Source organism: Fundulus heteroclitus, chromosome 4, assembly GCF_011125445.2.
Source record: "Fundulus heteroclitus isolate FHET01 chromosome 4, MU-UCD_Fhet_4.1, whole genome shotgun sequence".
Lineage (NCBI taxonomy): Eukaryota > Metazoa > Chordata > Actinopteri > Cyprinodontiformes > Fundulidae > Fundulus > Fundulus heteroclitus.
Window position 1 is genome coordinate 11,106,618 of NC_046364.1, and position 15,016 is coordinate 11,121,633.

A 15,016-nucleotide genomic window follows, 5' to 3' on the forward strand; every position below is an offset into this window, starting at 1 on the left:
TGATGTAACATTTTGAAAGATCCTCTTTACTATTTTTAACCACATTGAAATAACACTTTCTTGAGGGTATTTGGACATGTTTAAGTTACTGATTTTAAAGTGATTGTTATATAGTAATTTCAGAAAATAGTTAAGTAGTTATCCTTCAGTAAGAAGTTTATTTGTCATTCAACTATAGAATGAATGAAAAAAAGTGAAAACAATAAACATAAGAAATGTCATTCAATAAAGCACTCTCTTCACACACACTTGATAATATATGTCTATAATAATGTAAGGCTCAAGTGTAGTATATTCTGTTACTAGTATCAAGTTCAAATAAAGTGCCACCCAAATAAATATATGAGGCATTAATGTACTGTCAAGCTGTCTTTAAAATGTCCTTTAGGCCTAGAGTTAGACAGTCTCCTCTTGTATGGCAGTAAATGACAGGGGGGTCCAGTTGGTTGGCACATAATGATATAAGTCCCCTTTTAAATGTCTACAGCGACAGTCACATGCAAAAATCCAGCCAATAATTTATAATTATTACGCAACCCGTTTTTTGGCAGTAAAATATAAAGTCCAGCTTTCATTGCCATTTGTATGTGGGGAATGCTGATGTAAACATTTTGAATAGATCCTCTTTACTATTTTTAACCACATTGCCATAACACTTCTTGAGGGTATTTGGACATGTTTAAGTTACTGATTTTAAAGTGATTTGTTGATATAGTAATTTCAGAAAATAGTTAAGTAGTTATCCTTTCAGTAAGAAGTTTATTTGTCATTCAAACTATAGAATGAATGAAAAAAGTGAAAAAATAACATAAGAAATGTCATTCAATAAAGCACTCTCTTCACACACAACTTGATAATATATGTCTATAATAATGTATAGGCTCAAGTGTAGTATATTCTGTTACTAGTATTAAGGTTCAAATAAAGTGCCACCCAAATAAATATATGAGGCATTAATGTACTGTCAAGCTGTTTTAAAATGTCCTTTAGGCCTAGAGTTTAGACAGTCTCCTCTTGTATGGCAGTAAATGACAGGAGTCCACTGTTGGTTGGCACATAATGATATAAGTCCCCTTTTAAATGGTCTACAGCGACAGTCACATGCAAAAATCCAGCCAATAATATTTATAATTATTACGCAAACCAGTTTTTTGGCAGTAAAATATAAGATCCCAGCTTTCATTTGCCATTTGTATGTGTGGAATGATGATGTAAACATTTTGAATAGACCCTCTTTACTATTTTTAACCACACTGCCATAACACTTTCTTGAGGGTATTTGGACATGTTTAAGGTACTGATTTTTAAGTGATTATGATAGTAATTTCAGTAATTTCAGAAAATAGTTAGGTAGTTATCCTTTCAGTAAGAAGTTATTTGTCATTCAAACTATAGCATGAATGAAAAAAGTGAAAACAATAACATAAGAAATGTCATTCAATAAAGCACACTCTTCACACACAACTTGATAATATATGTCTATAATAAATGTATAGGCTCAAGTGTAGTATATTCTGTTACTAGTTTTAAGGTTCAAATAAAGTGCTACCCAAATAAATATATGAGGCATTAATGTACTGTCAAGCTGTCATTAAAATTTCATTTAGGCCTACAGAATAGACAGTCTCCTCTTGTATGGTATTAAATGACAGGAGTCCACTGTTGGCTGGCACATAATGATATAAGTCCCCTTTTAAATGGTCTACAGCGACAGTCACATGCAAAAATCCAGCCAATAATACTTATAATTATTACACAAACCGTTTTTTTGGCAGCAGTAAAATGTAAAGTCCCAGCTTTCATTGGCCATTTGTACGTGTGGAATGGTGATGTAAACATTTTGAATAGATCCTCTTTACTATTTTTTAACCACATAGCCATAATACTTTCTTGAGGGTATTTGGACACGTTTAAGGTACTGATTTTAAAGTAATTTATTGATATAGTAATTTCAGGAAATAGTTAAGTAGGTATCCTTTCAGTAAGAAGTTTATTTGCCATTCAAACTATAGCATGAATGAAAAAAGTGAAGACAATAACATAAGAAATGTCATTCAATAAAGCACTCTCTACACACACAGCTGTAGTATATTCTATTACTAGTATTAAGGTTCAAATAAAGTGCTACCCAAATAAATATATGAGGCATTAATGTGCTGTCATGCTGTCATTAAAATTCCTTTAGGCCTAGAGTTTAGACAGTCTCCTCTTGTATGGCAGTAAATGACAGGAGTCCACTGTTGGTTGGCACATAATGATATAAGTCCCCTTTAAATGGTCTACAGCGACAGTCACATGCAAAAACCCAGCCAATAATACTTATAATTATTACGCAAACCCGTTTTTTGGCAGTAAAATATAAAGTCCCAGCTTTCATTTGCCATTTGTATGTGTGGAATGGTGATGTAAACATTTTGAACAGATCCTCTTTACTATTTTTAACCACATTGCCATAACACTTTCTTGAGGGTATTTGGGCATGTTTAAGGTACTATTTTAAAGTGATTTATTTATATAGTAATTTCAGGAAGCAGTTAAGTAGTTATCCTTTCAGTAAGAAGTTTATTTGTCATTCAAACTATAGCATGAATGAAAAAAGTGAAGACAATAACATAAGAAATTTCATTCAATAAAGCACTCTCTTCACACACAACTTGATAATATATGTCTATAATAATGTATAGGCTCAGTGTAGTATATTCTGTTACTAGTATTAAGGTTCAAATAAAGTGCTACCCAAATAAATATATGAGGCATTAATGTGCTGTCAAGCTGTCATTAAAATTTCCTTTAGGCCTAAAGTTTAGACAGTCTCCTCTTGTATGGCATTAAATGACAGGAGTCCACTGTTGGTTGGCACATAATGATATAAGTCCCCTTTTAAATGGTCTACAGCGACAGTCACATGCCAAAATCCAGCCAATAATACTTTATATTTACTGCCAACCAAAAAAAACGGGTTTGCATAATAATTATAAGTCCCAGCTTTCATTTGCCATTTGTATGTGTGGAATGGTGATGTAAACATTTGAATAGATCCTCTTTACTATTTTTAACCACATTGCCATAACACTTTCTTGAGGGTATTTGGGCATGTTTAAGGTACTGATTTTAAAGTGATTTATTTATATAGTAATTTCAGGAATAGTTAAGTAGGTATCCTTTCAGTAAGAAGTTTATTTGCCATTCAAACTATAGCATGAATGAAAAAAGTGAAGACAATAACATAAGAAATTTCATTCAATAAAGCACTCTCTTCACACACAGCTGTAGTATATTCTATTACTAGTATTAAGTTCAAATAAAGTGCTACCAAATAATATATGAGGCAAGCTGTCATTAAAATTTCCTTTAGGCCTACAGAAAAGACAGTCCTCCTCTTGTATGGCATTAAATGACAGGAGTCCACTGTTGGCTGGCAACATAATGGATATAAGTCCCCATTTAAATGTCTACGCGATAGTCACATGCCACAAATCCAGCCAAAATCCTAATTCATATAACTATTCTATATGACCTGTTATTTTTTACAGCAAAAAACATAACCCCGAGCCAAAAGTATGTTTGTACTAAATAAATATTTTGAATAAAATGGTCAGCCACACACGATTCATTGTATAGTATTTTATTAATATAAAAAAATCTGTTTTACAATGTATTTTTACATCAATCTGCAGTACAGAAATATTGTTCACCGTACATATGAAACATGTTTTCTCTTAAGGGAAGAATTAAATCAAATTTGAAAATATTGAGCTACCAGGAAGAGCATAAATGAACATTATTGGGATTGATTTCCAAAGCCTGAAACAAGATTGCCTCTTTTTTAAATTTTTGTCAAAAAGTTCAATAGTGCATCTTTCTGTGGGTGGAGATAATTATATCAGCTGCTCCACCCCTAGCAAGAGTAGCAGTCAAGCAGTGAATGACAGCACTTTCTCATACTATAGGGCTTGGGTTCCGCATTGCATTGTGGGACGTGGGCGGCCATGTTGATGGCTACGCGAACAATTAACATAACTCTGACAACGTTGAAAGAAGAGACGTAGAAGTAGAGTTGAGAAAGAATAGATAAAAAAAAAGATGTTTAAATCCTGAAAAGGATCTGGAATTTACCGGGACACATTAAATAGAGAAGCCAGGGACTGGTATGTTGACCTTGTTTGTGGTGTGAGCGCCTATACTTCAGAACAGTTCCGAAGCTACAAGTCCTTGGAGTCTCATGTGCAGTTCACGAATGGATGGGTTCAGGAGCTGCAGATCATAAGTCAGCAAACAGTGGGAACACAGTAACTCGTACAAAGGTAAGCTGTGCTCTGACAGCCTCTGGCACCTGCTAGTTTAGTAACTGCTAACCGTTAGTGCTAACAACCACTCATGCTTGTAATGTACTTTTAACTAGCTGCTATGTGTTTCAAAGGTGTAGTTAGTAATGTTAACTGCCAACCCTCCCTAAACCCTCTGGGTTTCTCATATATTTGAGCCTTTTCCCGCTGGCCGTTTTAGTATTTATGTGCATGTATGTGGTGTCGCGGTTGAAGGAAAGAAACAATGTAGGCTATAAAATAAAACCGTGCATCTTTAACTTACCAGAATGAAAATGCAGGGAACACACTCTCATTGACATTGGGATACTGTGGAAAGTTATGTTTGGTCGTCTTTAAAGCCACGATCCAAGCGAGCTGACGACTCCGTGGTTGCGCCTCCAGGCAGGAAAGCGGTGGAAAGTTAACCCATTTTCTATGTTTTTCCCATGGCGATCATGTGTTGCACTGTTACAAAGCCCACAATACAGCAAAGGGAGTACAGTACGTGGTAGTCATAGCCAGTAGTCTGAGTAGCGGTAAAGGAGGCAATCAACATGGCGGCCACGCAAAGTAATGCTATTTTTAGAACGTGACATCACAAGACGTCATATCGCGTGGTAAGCGGTAGGGCAAGCTTGATGTGTCCTCTGCTGTTTCGCTGTAAAAGAGCTGTGCGTTACCCTTGGTTTTACTCGGTAAAACGACTGCTTTTTCCAAGTCTAAGACCATGGTTTTTAAACATTGTTGCTATGGAACGTGCAACAGCGACTCGAGGTACGCTGATCGGGCCGCATATGAAGGATGTTTTCTCCATTAATTTCCCGAAATTCAAGACTGCCAAGGAGAAATGTGTGCGCTGGGTACACCGGTGCAGTCGGACTACACAACAGTTCAACCCGGAAACAGTTACCAAATTGACGTACATATTAGCAAGCATTTTGTTGGAGGAAAGGGCACAACCGAAGAACATCCTGACCCAATTCCAGCAACATCAAGTAGTGAACAGGTAAGAGTTTTTTGGTGTTTTATTGAAGCTTAAATCTTATCATACGTCGAACAGCTCACGACGAAATGAGCCATCCTTTGTTACACTTTTGTCATGTCTGCGTGTCTATCCTGCCTCGCGATATTGGTTTAGGTCCCTAAATTGACCATGATTGTTTGTTTTGTCATCATTTCAGCTGGAGAGGCACAGCTGGAATTTCTTAAGGGAAAGATTCTGAGATGTAAACAGTTGTTTTGTAGCTACCTATTGGCAACATATACCGATTCCTGGACGGTGATTACAAACAGAAAAAAAAACGGCAGACGACACCATGAACGCAGAGCAGAAAAAAAAAAACAACGACTTACCATTCGATCAACTCGGCCCGTTTTCCAGTCTTTTTAAGCCCTCGACACTCAAGCTATCGTTTGAGCTGAAGGTTGGTGTGTTCTTCGACAGTTCGACCAGTAAACCGTGCGCCTGGGACATCGTCTTGCGAAAGTTTAACGGCTGCAAAGTCGGTCATATCGCTGTTTCTGTTGCGCGTGTAATGGCTGGTGGCTACGGGCGCTCTCTACCTGTTTGTCCTACCAAAGCGGCAAGGGCCGTTGCTCCTGAGATGGTGAGGTCACGTGCACGGTACGCCATTACGTCATGACGCCCACACCCTATTACAAAGAAATGCTAAAAGATTATGTGGGAGGAATGGGTGTTTAACCTTACCAGTTTGAACCTGTATCTACAGCTTGATCTCCAGAATCAAGCGGGGACTCTTCAGGTGGTCCAAAATAGAGCAAGCCCACAGCATCATAAAAGTACTCTTTGGCTTCCTAGCCACCACAGCAAGCTTCTTGTAGATGTCTAGAAAATAGGCAATTTTAATTAAACTTGTTTTTCATGGCAGGCAATGCTCAAAGTGTGCTAGATGTGTTGTTGAAGTCATGACCATATTATTATATTATCCTATCCTAATATCCTTTAAGGAGTAGCTGCCATACTTTGATTTATGCCTTTATCAAGGCCTGTTGCTTGGTGCTCCAAAGTTTTTGGATGGCAGTTATCAAATAGCTGTGCTACAGATTAAAATATGTCTTCATCTTATAAATGGAGATATTTATATGCCAGAAAAGGTTCATGGCAGTTTTTGGGTAACACCCACTGAGCATGGTGGCAGCCGCGACCATCAAGTTGCCTCTGTGTTCTTACAGACACTTTTAACAGCCAACAGTACCCCTAACCTGCTTCATTGTCACTATGCTGGCTCCTAAACACAACACAAATTGCAAACAGGGTTCTCAAGCAACTTTCAGAAATGATAAACTTCTGTTGAGCTAATGAGCAAAAAATTTGCCACATTTTCAAGGTCACTACAAAATAAGAATATAAGTTTAGATTTGCTTGTCAGTACTGCGATATAGACCAAACTGTTTAAAACTCCAAACAAAAGGTTTGGAAGAGGCTTAAGACTTGAGCTTTCAATGCATAGAGTCTAAAATCAAGTCAGTTTCTAAGCACAACCTCTGTCACAGTACTCCAGCTGAACAATAGCAACCTTTAGGTAGGGTACTTTAATCGGCATGTTAATGTTGATGTGCCGAAGGACCATTCCTGAATTAAAAGACAACTCTTTACGTCCAAACACAGGGGAAATGTGCTGGTGTTTTCATTCCAATCCATACATCCATCCCAAAGAAGAAACATTTACAAGACTAAAGCTTTTAGAAACCAATCCAGACAAGCAGATTCACTAACAGTTGGTAATAATGGGTTTGGAATTTCTGTTTTTCTAGGTTTTTTTTAGGATTTGAAATTTTAGAGATATTCGATTAAAAAAAATGAAATATTATGTACTACAAATATATTAGATATTAACTTACAACTCCTCATAATTGGAGCCCTCTGTTTCAGGTTCCCAGTCATGGTCATCCACATCACATTTCTAAAAACCAATCCTTGTCCAGGCAAGTTGTCAGGATTGTGGGTATATATTCAGGGCAGAAGACGAATTTCTTCTTTTAAGGCTTGTGAAACAGTTGCGACAAAAGTTTTTCTCCTTTTGCAGCCATTTTAATCTTATTACGTATACATCTTGCCTTCCAATAGGTAGGCAAATTTACCTAGGTTACTTTTGAAACTTTTTATCTACATCTTTTAAAGCACAACAAGGTAAGGTTCACATTTTAACTTCTAATGAATGTTTTTATCATATATACATCACTTTGTTTTCTTTTACAAACTCTCCCTAGTTAACCACTTGCCATGTGATTGTTCCTAAATATTTCAGAGAAAAATGAGACATAAAAGGGTTTGTCCAGAAACAGAAGCTTTGCATTTCACTTCTTCTGGAAGGGATAAAGACACATTTTACAAAAGATTCATCAACAAGGAGAAAGGTATGTTTGTTAAATTAGTATATCAGACTCTCTGGAGTTTTCTGTGTTATACAGGTATAACATTTCAATTCAGCCCTTGTACACCATCTTAGTATTACAGTATGTGATATATTGCCATGTAAGGTTTTGCCCAAAATGTTCTAAAGACATAGTTTGTCATGGTAGTACAGGTCTGTGTATATGTAGAAAGATAAAATCCTCTGACATATAGGATAACACTGTGGAAAAATGTAAGTTAATGCTTTATAGGATTTCCAGTATTTGTGTACCTTCATTTGTGAGTAAAATTACAAGGATTAGGTCCTCTGGATGGGTTCTTCTTTGTTGAAACTTTGTTGAAATCAAAGCCACTGCTTACAAGGCTGGGTTTATCAATAGCCCCACAGACTTAAGAAGTGTCTTGGAAAAGAGATGAAACATTTCAATAAAGACAAATGCATCCAGAGGACCTATTTAATTAGTTTTCACCTGAATTTTTTAGGAGTGTCAGGAAACATAATTTTGCAATTTGTTAATTATATACATTAGACCATAAAAGTTTTTTTTCCATCCATGGGTTTTTTATCTCTAGTTTGTAAATTTTTGTTTTACAGAAACTTACAATGGTATACTTCCATTGTGCCAATACTTATTTTCTGTTTCGAGCTGAAAGCATGCTGGAATGGGAAGGGGGAGGGGTGAGGTGCAAACATGTTTGCAGGCCTGTTGTTCTGATGCAAATGTGATTAATGGCTGTGCTGCTACAGAACTGTGACCACCCCCTTCAACAGAGATGTGGTATCAATGTGGTATCAATGTTCTAAGTAGAAACCTGTAATGAACTAAAAAAATATTTAAAATGCTAGATATTAAAAATGTCTTTAAACACAGCATGTCAGGAATCCTGAATCAAGAAAACTTTGTTGTCACAATGTGTTACCATGGTGAAATTACTTAGGATGTAAATAAAAAATAAACACATTTTAAAGTAACGTCACATAATATATAGCAGACTTGATATTTACAGGGTATTTTTTCACAGAAAATACAACTGATAATTACACAAAGCAGTCAGGGGCCTAAATGGTATTTGGTAAATAGTATGTACTTTGATTTCTACCAATGTTTTTACAGGACCAACTCCATTCATCGCATAGCAGTCCACAACTACCAGAAAAGATCTCACAGACATCTCACAGAGTGTTATCTGTATTTACCCAGAAATGACTGACACTCACCTGAGTCACATTCCAGAGGAATTATGCATTGGTGAAATGGTAAGGATGCATTCATGCATGGTTTTATATAAAATGTTTTGCTGTGCTTTTCTTGTTTGCTGCAATACTATGGATAATGTGTGTTTTTCATTCCAGATCCAGTCAGAGCAGAAAAATGTTCCAGGAGAACAAACAGAACAACACCATGAAGTAAAAAACCAAGGACAAGATACACATACAGTAAGTTTTTTCAAGTCCCAAGTAGTGGTGTGTACAATTACGTCTATTTACTGTATGACAATACTTATCATTGGCAGAGATTTGACTGTAATGTATAAATTGCTCATGTTTATTGAATATGACTCTTAGGGACCAAAGTTCACTCATATTTTGTGCTTTCTAAATTTAAATATGTAGTTGCAGTTTTTCCACATTGTGAACCAAACTATGTGAGAATTTTATCTTTATGTGTTTATAGATAGGAATTTGTGTCTGTATAAAGGATTTTTGTATAATCTTGTATAAAATCTGGGCTGCACAATGGTGCTGAGATTAGCATTGTTGCCTTGCAGCAAGAAGGTTCTGGGTTCAAATCCAACCCTGGGTCTTTCTGCATGAAGTTTGCATGTTCTCCCTGTGCATGCGTGGGTTCTTTCCGGGTACTCCGGCTTCCTCCCACAGTCCAAAAACATGACAGTTAGGTTAATTGGCTCCTCTAAATTCTCCTTAGGTGTGAGTGTGTGCGAGAATGGTTGGTCCTGTTTGTCTCTGTGTTGCCCTGCGACAGACTGGCGACCTGTCAGACTAGTCTAGCCTAGGAACCTAGGTTCCTAGGCTAGACTAGCCACAAAGTATTCTGGCTCCTTTTCCTATCTTCCTCCTTACTGACTGCACTATTTGAGCAAAACGTATCATGGTAACCACTGATGCACTTCTGTTTTGGCTAAAGTGTACCTACTCAATAAGGGCATTTGGATAGACCCACAGCAGAATTTTAACTCATATCTGTAATTAGAGAACACAAAAATTGTAAATTGTGTGAAAAAAATTGGAACTTATCAAATTGTTTGTAGCTTGTCAAATTACTTTTTAAATACAAATCTTTATGGATGCATAAAAATAAAATTATCAGATACTTTAGATTACCATGTGGAAAAATATATTTATAACTACACATTCTGATTTAAATGCATACAGTATATATATATATATATATATATATATATATATATATATATATATATATATATATATATATATATATATATATATATATATATATATGAGGTCCTTAGGTATGAGCAGGCCTCTGCTTAAGACCTTCTATGACTCTGTGGTGGCCTCAGCTCTTCTCTACACTGTCCAGTCTGTGCAGAGTACTACCACATGTCAAGAAGGCAAGATCTTAGGTTGCATGCAGTGTATAACACTAACAATGTAAATTACTTTATTCAACTATAAAAATTGCTGTCTGTATTATTTCAGCGCGACCAAATTCTGAAGAAAATGCATCCAATTCAACAAAAAAATTGTTGGCAAGAAATCATCACTGCTATCAGTTGACATGAGTATGATATCACTCTAAAAATTTCATTGCATGTAGTGAGGAATGTTAGAAAATAAATCACTTTCAACCACAACATTTTTCCCCTCTGTTTTTTAAGGACACTTGGAGGAAGCACATTCTGAAGAAAAGGCATCTACTTTAACAAAGAAAATTTGTGGTACAAAGAAACCCTCATTGCCATCATTTCAAAACGGTATGTTATATGTCTACTATTTTCCACTGCATGTAATAATATATTCAAAAAAATTGTCAAGATTTGATACTTTCATGATCCTTTATCAATAATCTTATTATGTAGACATTTCCAAACTTTTTTACATTAATGTTGCATAACTCCCTCAACCATGCCTCCCTCCGTTCCACCCTCCGCACGCTCACCCAGTACGTCACGTGTACAACAAGGGACAATAAAACCCTGGACCTTTTTTATACCAATGTTAAAAACACCTACACCTCCGCCCCCCTCTCCCCACTGGGACGCTCGGATCACAACCTCGTCTACCTGATGAGTTGAACACAGTCTTCACCCAGTTTGACTCCCCCCACACTGGCCCCCTTCCTGCCATCAACTCCCCACACGTCTCCAACCACCAGCCCTCCAGAGATCTACCACCCCCCCCCCCACCGCCATTCTTATCAACGACCGACCCATCCACACCTTCGGCCCTGCCTGCCTCCCCCCTCACAATCGCCAATGCAGATGAGAGGTCAGCTGACGAGGCTGAAACAGAGGAAAGCCTCTGGACCGGACGGCATCCCCCCCCCCCCCCCCCCCCCCCCCCCAGGCTGCTGAAGACCGGTCGGTAATCAGGGACTTTGTGGACTGGTGTGAGAAGAACCATCTGTGTCTAAACACCAGCAAAACCAAAGAGATGGTAATCGACTTCAGGAGAAGACCCCCACCTCACTCATCTGTGAACATTCAGGGGCAGGACATAGAAACTGTGGAGAGTTTCAAATACCTGGGTGTTCACGTCAACAATAAACTGGGCTGGACTCATAACAACGATGCTCTATACAAGAAGGGCCAGAGCCGCCTCTACCTCCTGAGGAGGCTGAGGTCCTTAGGTATGAGCAGGCCTCTGCTTAAGACCTTCTATGACTCTGTGGTGGCCTCAGCTCTTCTCTACACTGTCGTCTGCTGGGCTCCTGGCAGCACAGAGCGGGACAGAATGAGGCTGAATAAGCTGGTGAGGAAGGCCACTTCTGTCCTGGGCTGCGCTCTGGACTCTGTGGAGGAAGTGGCTGAGAGGAGGGTGTTGTCCAACCTCACATCCATCATGGACAACACCTTCCACCCCCTGCACCAGACTGTAGAGGAGCTGAGCAGCTCCTTTAGTGACAAAAAAAATTCTCCATTGTGAGATCAATAAAGCTTATCTTATCTTATCTTAACTGTTGGGTGATATAGGACCCCTTCTGCTTCTTTCACAGGCATTTTATACAATTTGGATTTTTATTTTATTCCAAATGGACTGTTTCTGCTGCATCATAACAAAAGAAAACCTATCCAGTTTTGTTTGGTGAGGATTAAAATTTGGCACCTTTCCCTGCTGTTGATGTACTTGAAGCACTCACATTTTTGGAAAATAGAAAATCTAAGGGACGTCATTTAATAGAGTCTTTGTATTTAATGTCAGCTGACTTGGTAGCCGAGCCCCTAGAAATAATTTTTAGTGTGGATAAACAGGAAGTTTTTACCGTAATTTGTATGTCTGTGTTGGACTATGGAGATCTTTTGTAGATCTCAATGTCTTAGGATGCTAGACTCCCTTTATCTCTCTTCTCTAAGGTTCAACACAAACTGAAAAATGCCAATACCCCTTTGTGATTTATATTCAGCGTGAAGATGGCCTGATTTGTCTGGTGGTAGTAATTCCCACTGGATAACATTCATTTACAAAGCATTTCTTGTACTTCTGCCATCCTATATCTGTACTCCAATTGCACTGAGAAATTCCGACTAGTATAATTTTCATTCACAGTTTGCTGCTTTTTTCTGTCCCTTGCCCGGACTGAGTTGGGCAAGAAGACTCTTGATCATTCAGCACACTCCTAATAGAACTTCCTTCATTAAAATTAACTGAACTTTCTTAGTTCAAAGCAACAAGGTTTTGAGGCTAATTTAAATAAAATGTACCTGTTTTTATAGTTTGTTGTTTTCTTTCAACAATATAACTTTTTCTGTATATAATTATTGATGCCTCTTGGCCAGGACTATTGAAAAATGTTGTCTCAATGGAACCATATCCTGGTTAAATAAAAATCAAACCACTTCAATCAATTATAAATATTGCCATATTTGTTATTCCAGTACACTCAGAGGAAGAACCTCCTGAAGAAGGGGCAGCCATTTCTAAAAACAAAATGGGTGGCATTAATAAATCCTCATTGCAATCAATTAAAAAAGGTATGTTAAATCGTTGACTAAAGAAAAATTTACATATGTTTGTTGACATAATATGTCACTTTCATTTATCCATACCTTTAGTAACTTTAATGATTTTTTTACAGGAAAATCCAGAAGGCCCTGGTCAAAGACTGAGGGAGACATTGTTGAAAGCCATTTCAAAGACTTCCTGAAAGAAATGAAGATGCCTGGAAAAGTGCACTGTCAGAGATGCATAGATGAAAATCAGATTCTAAGGGATAATGACAGAGACTGGAAAGCTGTAAAATACTGTATGTACAACAAGATAACAGCAAAGAGAAACAGGCTCCAAAAGTACTGAGAATTATACTGGACATTTTGAGCATCAATGCTAGGAACCCAAAAAACCTACATGTATACCAAAGTACACAGATACAATTAAAAAAAAAATATTGACATCAAGTCCTTGTGAAAACTTGTCATTTTAGTACTGTAGGACTAAACATGTTTAAAGCTGTAAAGACAGATGCCAAATACTTGTAATAATAAAAAAGTAACAAAGTATCCTACTTTTCATTTACTAAAACTCAGCCTTTATATTGTGTAAAAAATGCCTTTTCGCAAATAAAGTATAGTGTTTTATAGGGGTAGGTTAGCTTCTTTTTATTTTCACACAATTGGTAGAGTCAGTATCACCCCATGCTATCTAAAAGGGAACTTGTGTCATTGTGTACCAGCAAACAGCGGACTTCTATTATTCCACACAGGACAAGGTGATCTCTGTTTTTGGAATTGGAATCAATATCTAAAATGTGCATTTCTAAATGCAGGTTTAAAGCTGTGGCCAAAGTCAGATGTGCCATTATTCTTGAATAATTATTTAATACAAAAGGTATTTACTGAATATTTTATCTCTGATTCTATCCTCATCGTGTTTCTATTTCTTGTTGTTGACATTTTTAGAATCAAAATCAATTTTACTTTTCTGATTTTGAATGCTTTATTTTAATACAAAGTTTAGCTAAAACACAAGAAAAGAAAAAAAAGATCACACTATGTTTCAAGAGACTTCCTTCTTAAGTAATTTGCATAATTGACCCTCTACAGTCTACAAGACTCCTTTGGGCCACAACCCATTCATATTATAATGGTGTGTGTGTGTAAACGACATGTGTGAATAAGTTGTTAAACTATGCTTTTTCCAGCAGAGGCACTGCTGAGTATAGTCATTAACACTCACACACTTTCAGGTCCACTCTTTGCAAAAATTAAAAAAATGTCCGAAAGGGATTTAGAGATGATTTGGACCTGATTTAAAGCATGTCAAACAGGGGACCTGAAAAATGTCCCCTGTTTGCTTTGTAGTCCCCTCTTTGTGACTGTGTAACCACGCCAAGGTCCACTGTTGTATAGGTGCGTAAGAACACACACACACACACACACACACACACACACACACACACACACACACACACAACTACGGTCCCCAAGCTGCCGAGGCATAAAGAAGCTGTGCTTTATTATTTATTTATTTATACCAACAGGAGTAGAATAGAGTGGAGCCCGGCTTTGAGAAAAAGGGTTGGGGGTGGAGCAAAAGAGGAGGCTTAGGAGAAGTAACTGACCAGGGTAAACCAAAGCCTGGGGCTTTCAATCCTGGGGCTTTTGACGGAAAAGGGGCTATTTCCCAACAAACGTAGTGAAGGTGAAAACAAATCTGTCTTAGTTTTTGTACCTGAAATGTAAATGCCAAAGGCAGAAATTGTGGTCTATAAATAAAAAATATAAATTTAATAATTACCAATTATTGTTACAAAGCTACTTCTTCTCACAAGTATATTGTTATCTGACACAAACAGATTTGACTTTTTTGGCATTTACTACTACAGAAGTGAGCACACAACACACAGCCTCCTTTGGTGCAATTTGTGTTTACAGGCTCCCACAGGAACCAAGGTCATTCTCGACAACTTTGGATGATAACAAGATTCCGATTGCAAGTCTCAATATCAGAATAAACGATTTTCCCTATAAACATCCATCTTATGCATTTGTTGTTATTTTAAACAGAAATTCTTTTACTGTGTTGAAATCATCCTATCACATTACAAGCGCTGTTACCCACAGTCAACTTGATTATGGCTGCTTGTGAAATATGCAGCTTGACTTTATTTCCCTCTGAGCTATTTCTGTCGAA

The 15,016-nt window shown here is 37.3% G+C and overlaps 2 long non-coding RNA genes across 3 annotated transcripts; both read left to right on the forward strand.

The window, feature by feature from the left end:
- The first annotated feature begins 7,359 nt into the window (after positions 1-7,359).
- On the forward strand, positions 7,360-10,433 carry LOC118562894. 2 transcript variants are annotated; one of them, XR_004930868.1, is made up of 5 exons: positions 7,360-7,458; positions 7,577-7,685; positions 8,799-8,941; positions 9,038-9,121; positions 10,367-10,433. It is a non-coding gene; the product is annotated as an uncharacterized LOC118562894 (long non-coding RNA). The 2 variants fall into 2 exon arrangements; XR_004930867.1 differs by having other exon boundaries at positions 7,360-7,685.
- Positions 10,434-10,469: 36 nt separating this feature from the next.
- LOC118562895 lies at positions 10,470-13,381 on the forward strand. Its single transcript, XR_004930869.1, has 3 exons — positions 10,470-10,641; positions 12,763-12,858; positions 12,963-13,381. It is a non-coding gene; the product is annotated as an uncharacterized LOC118562895 (long non-coding RNA).
- The last annotated feature ends 1,635 nt before the right edge of the window (positions 13,382-15,016 follow it).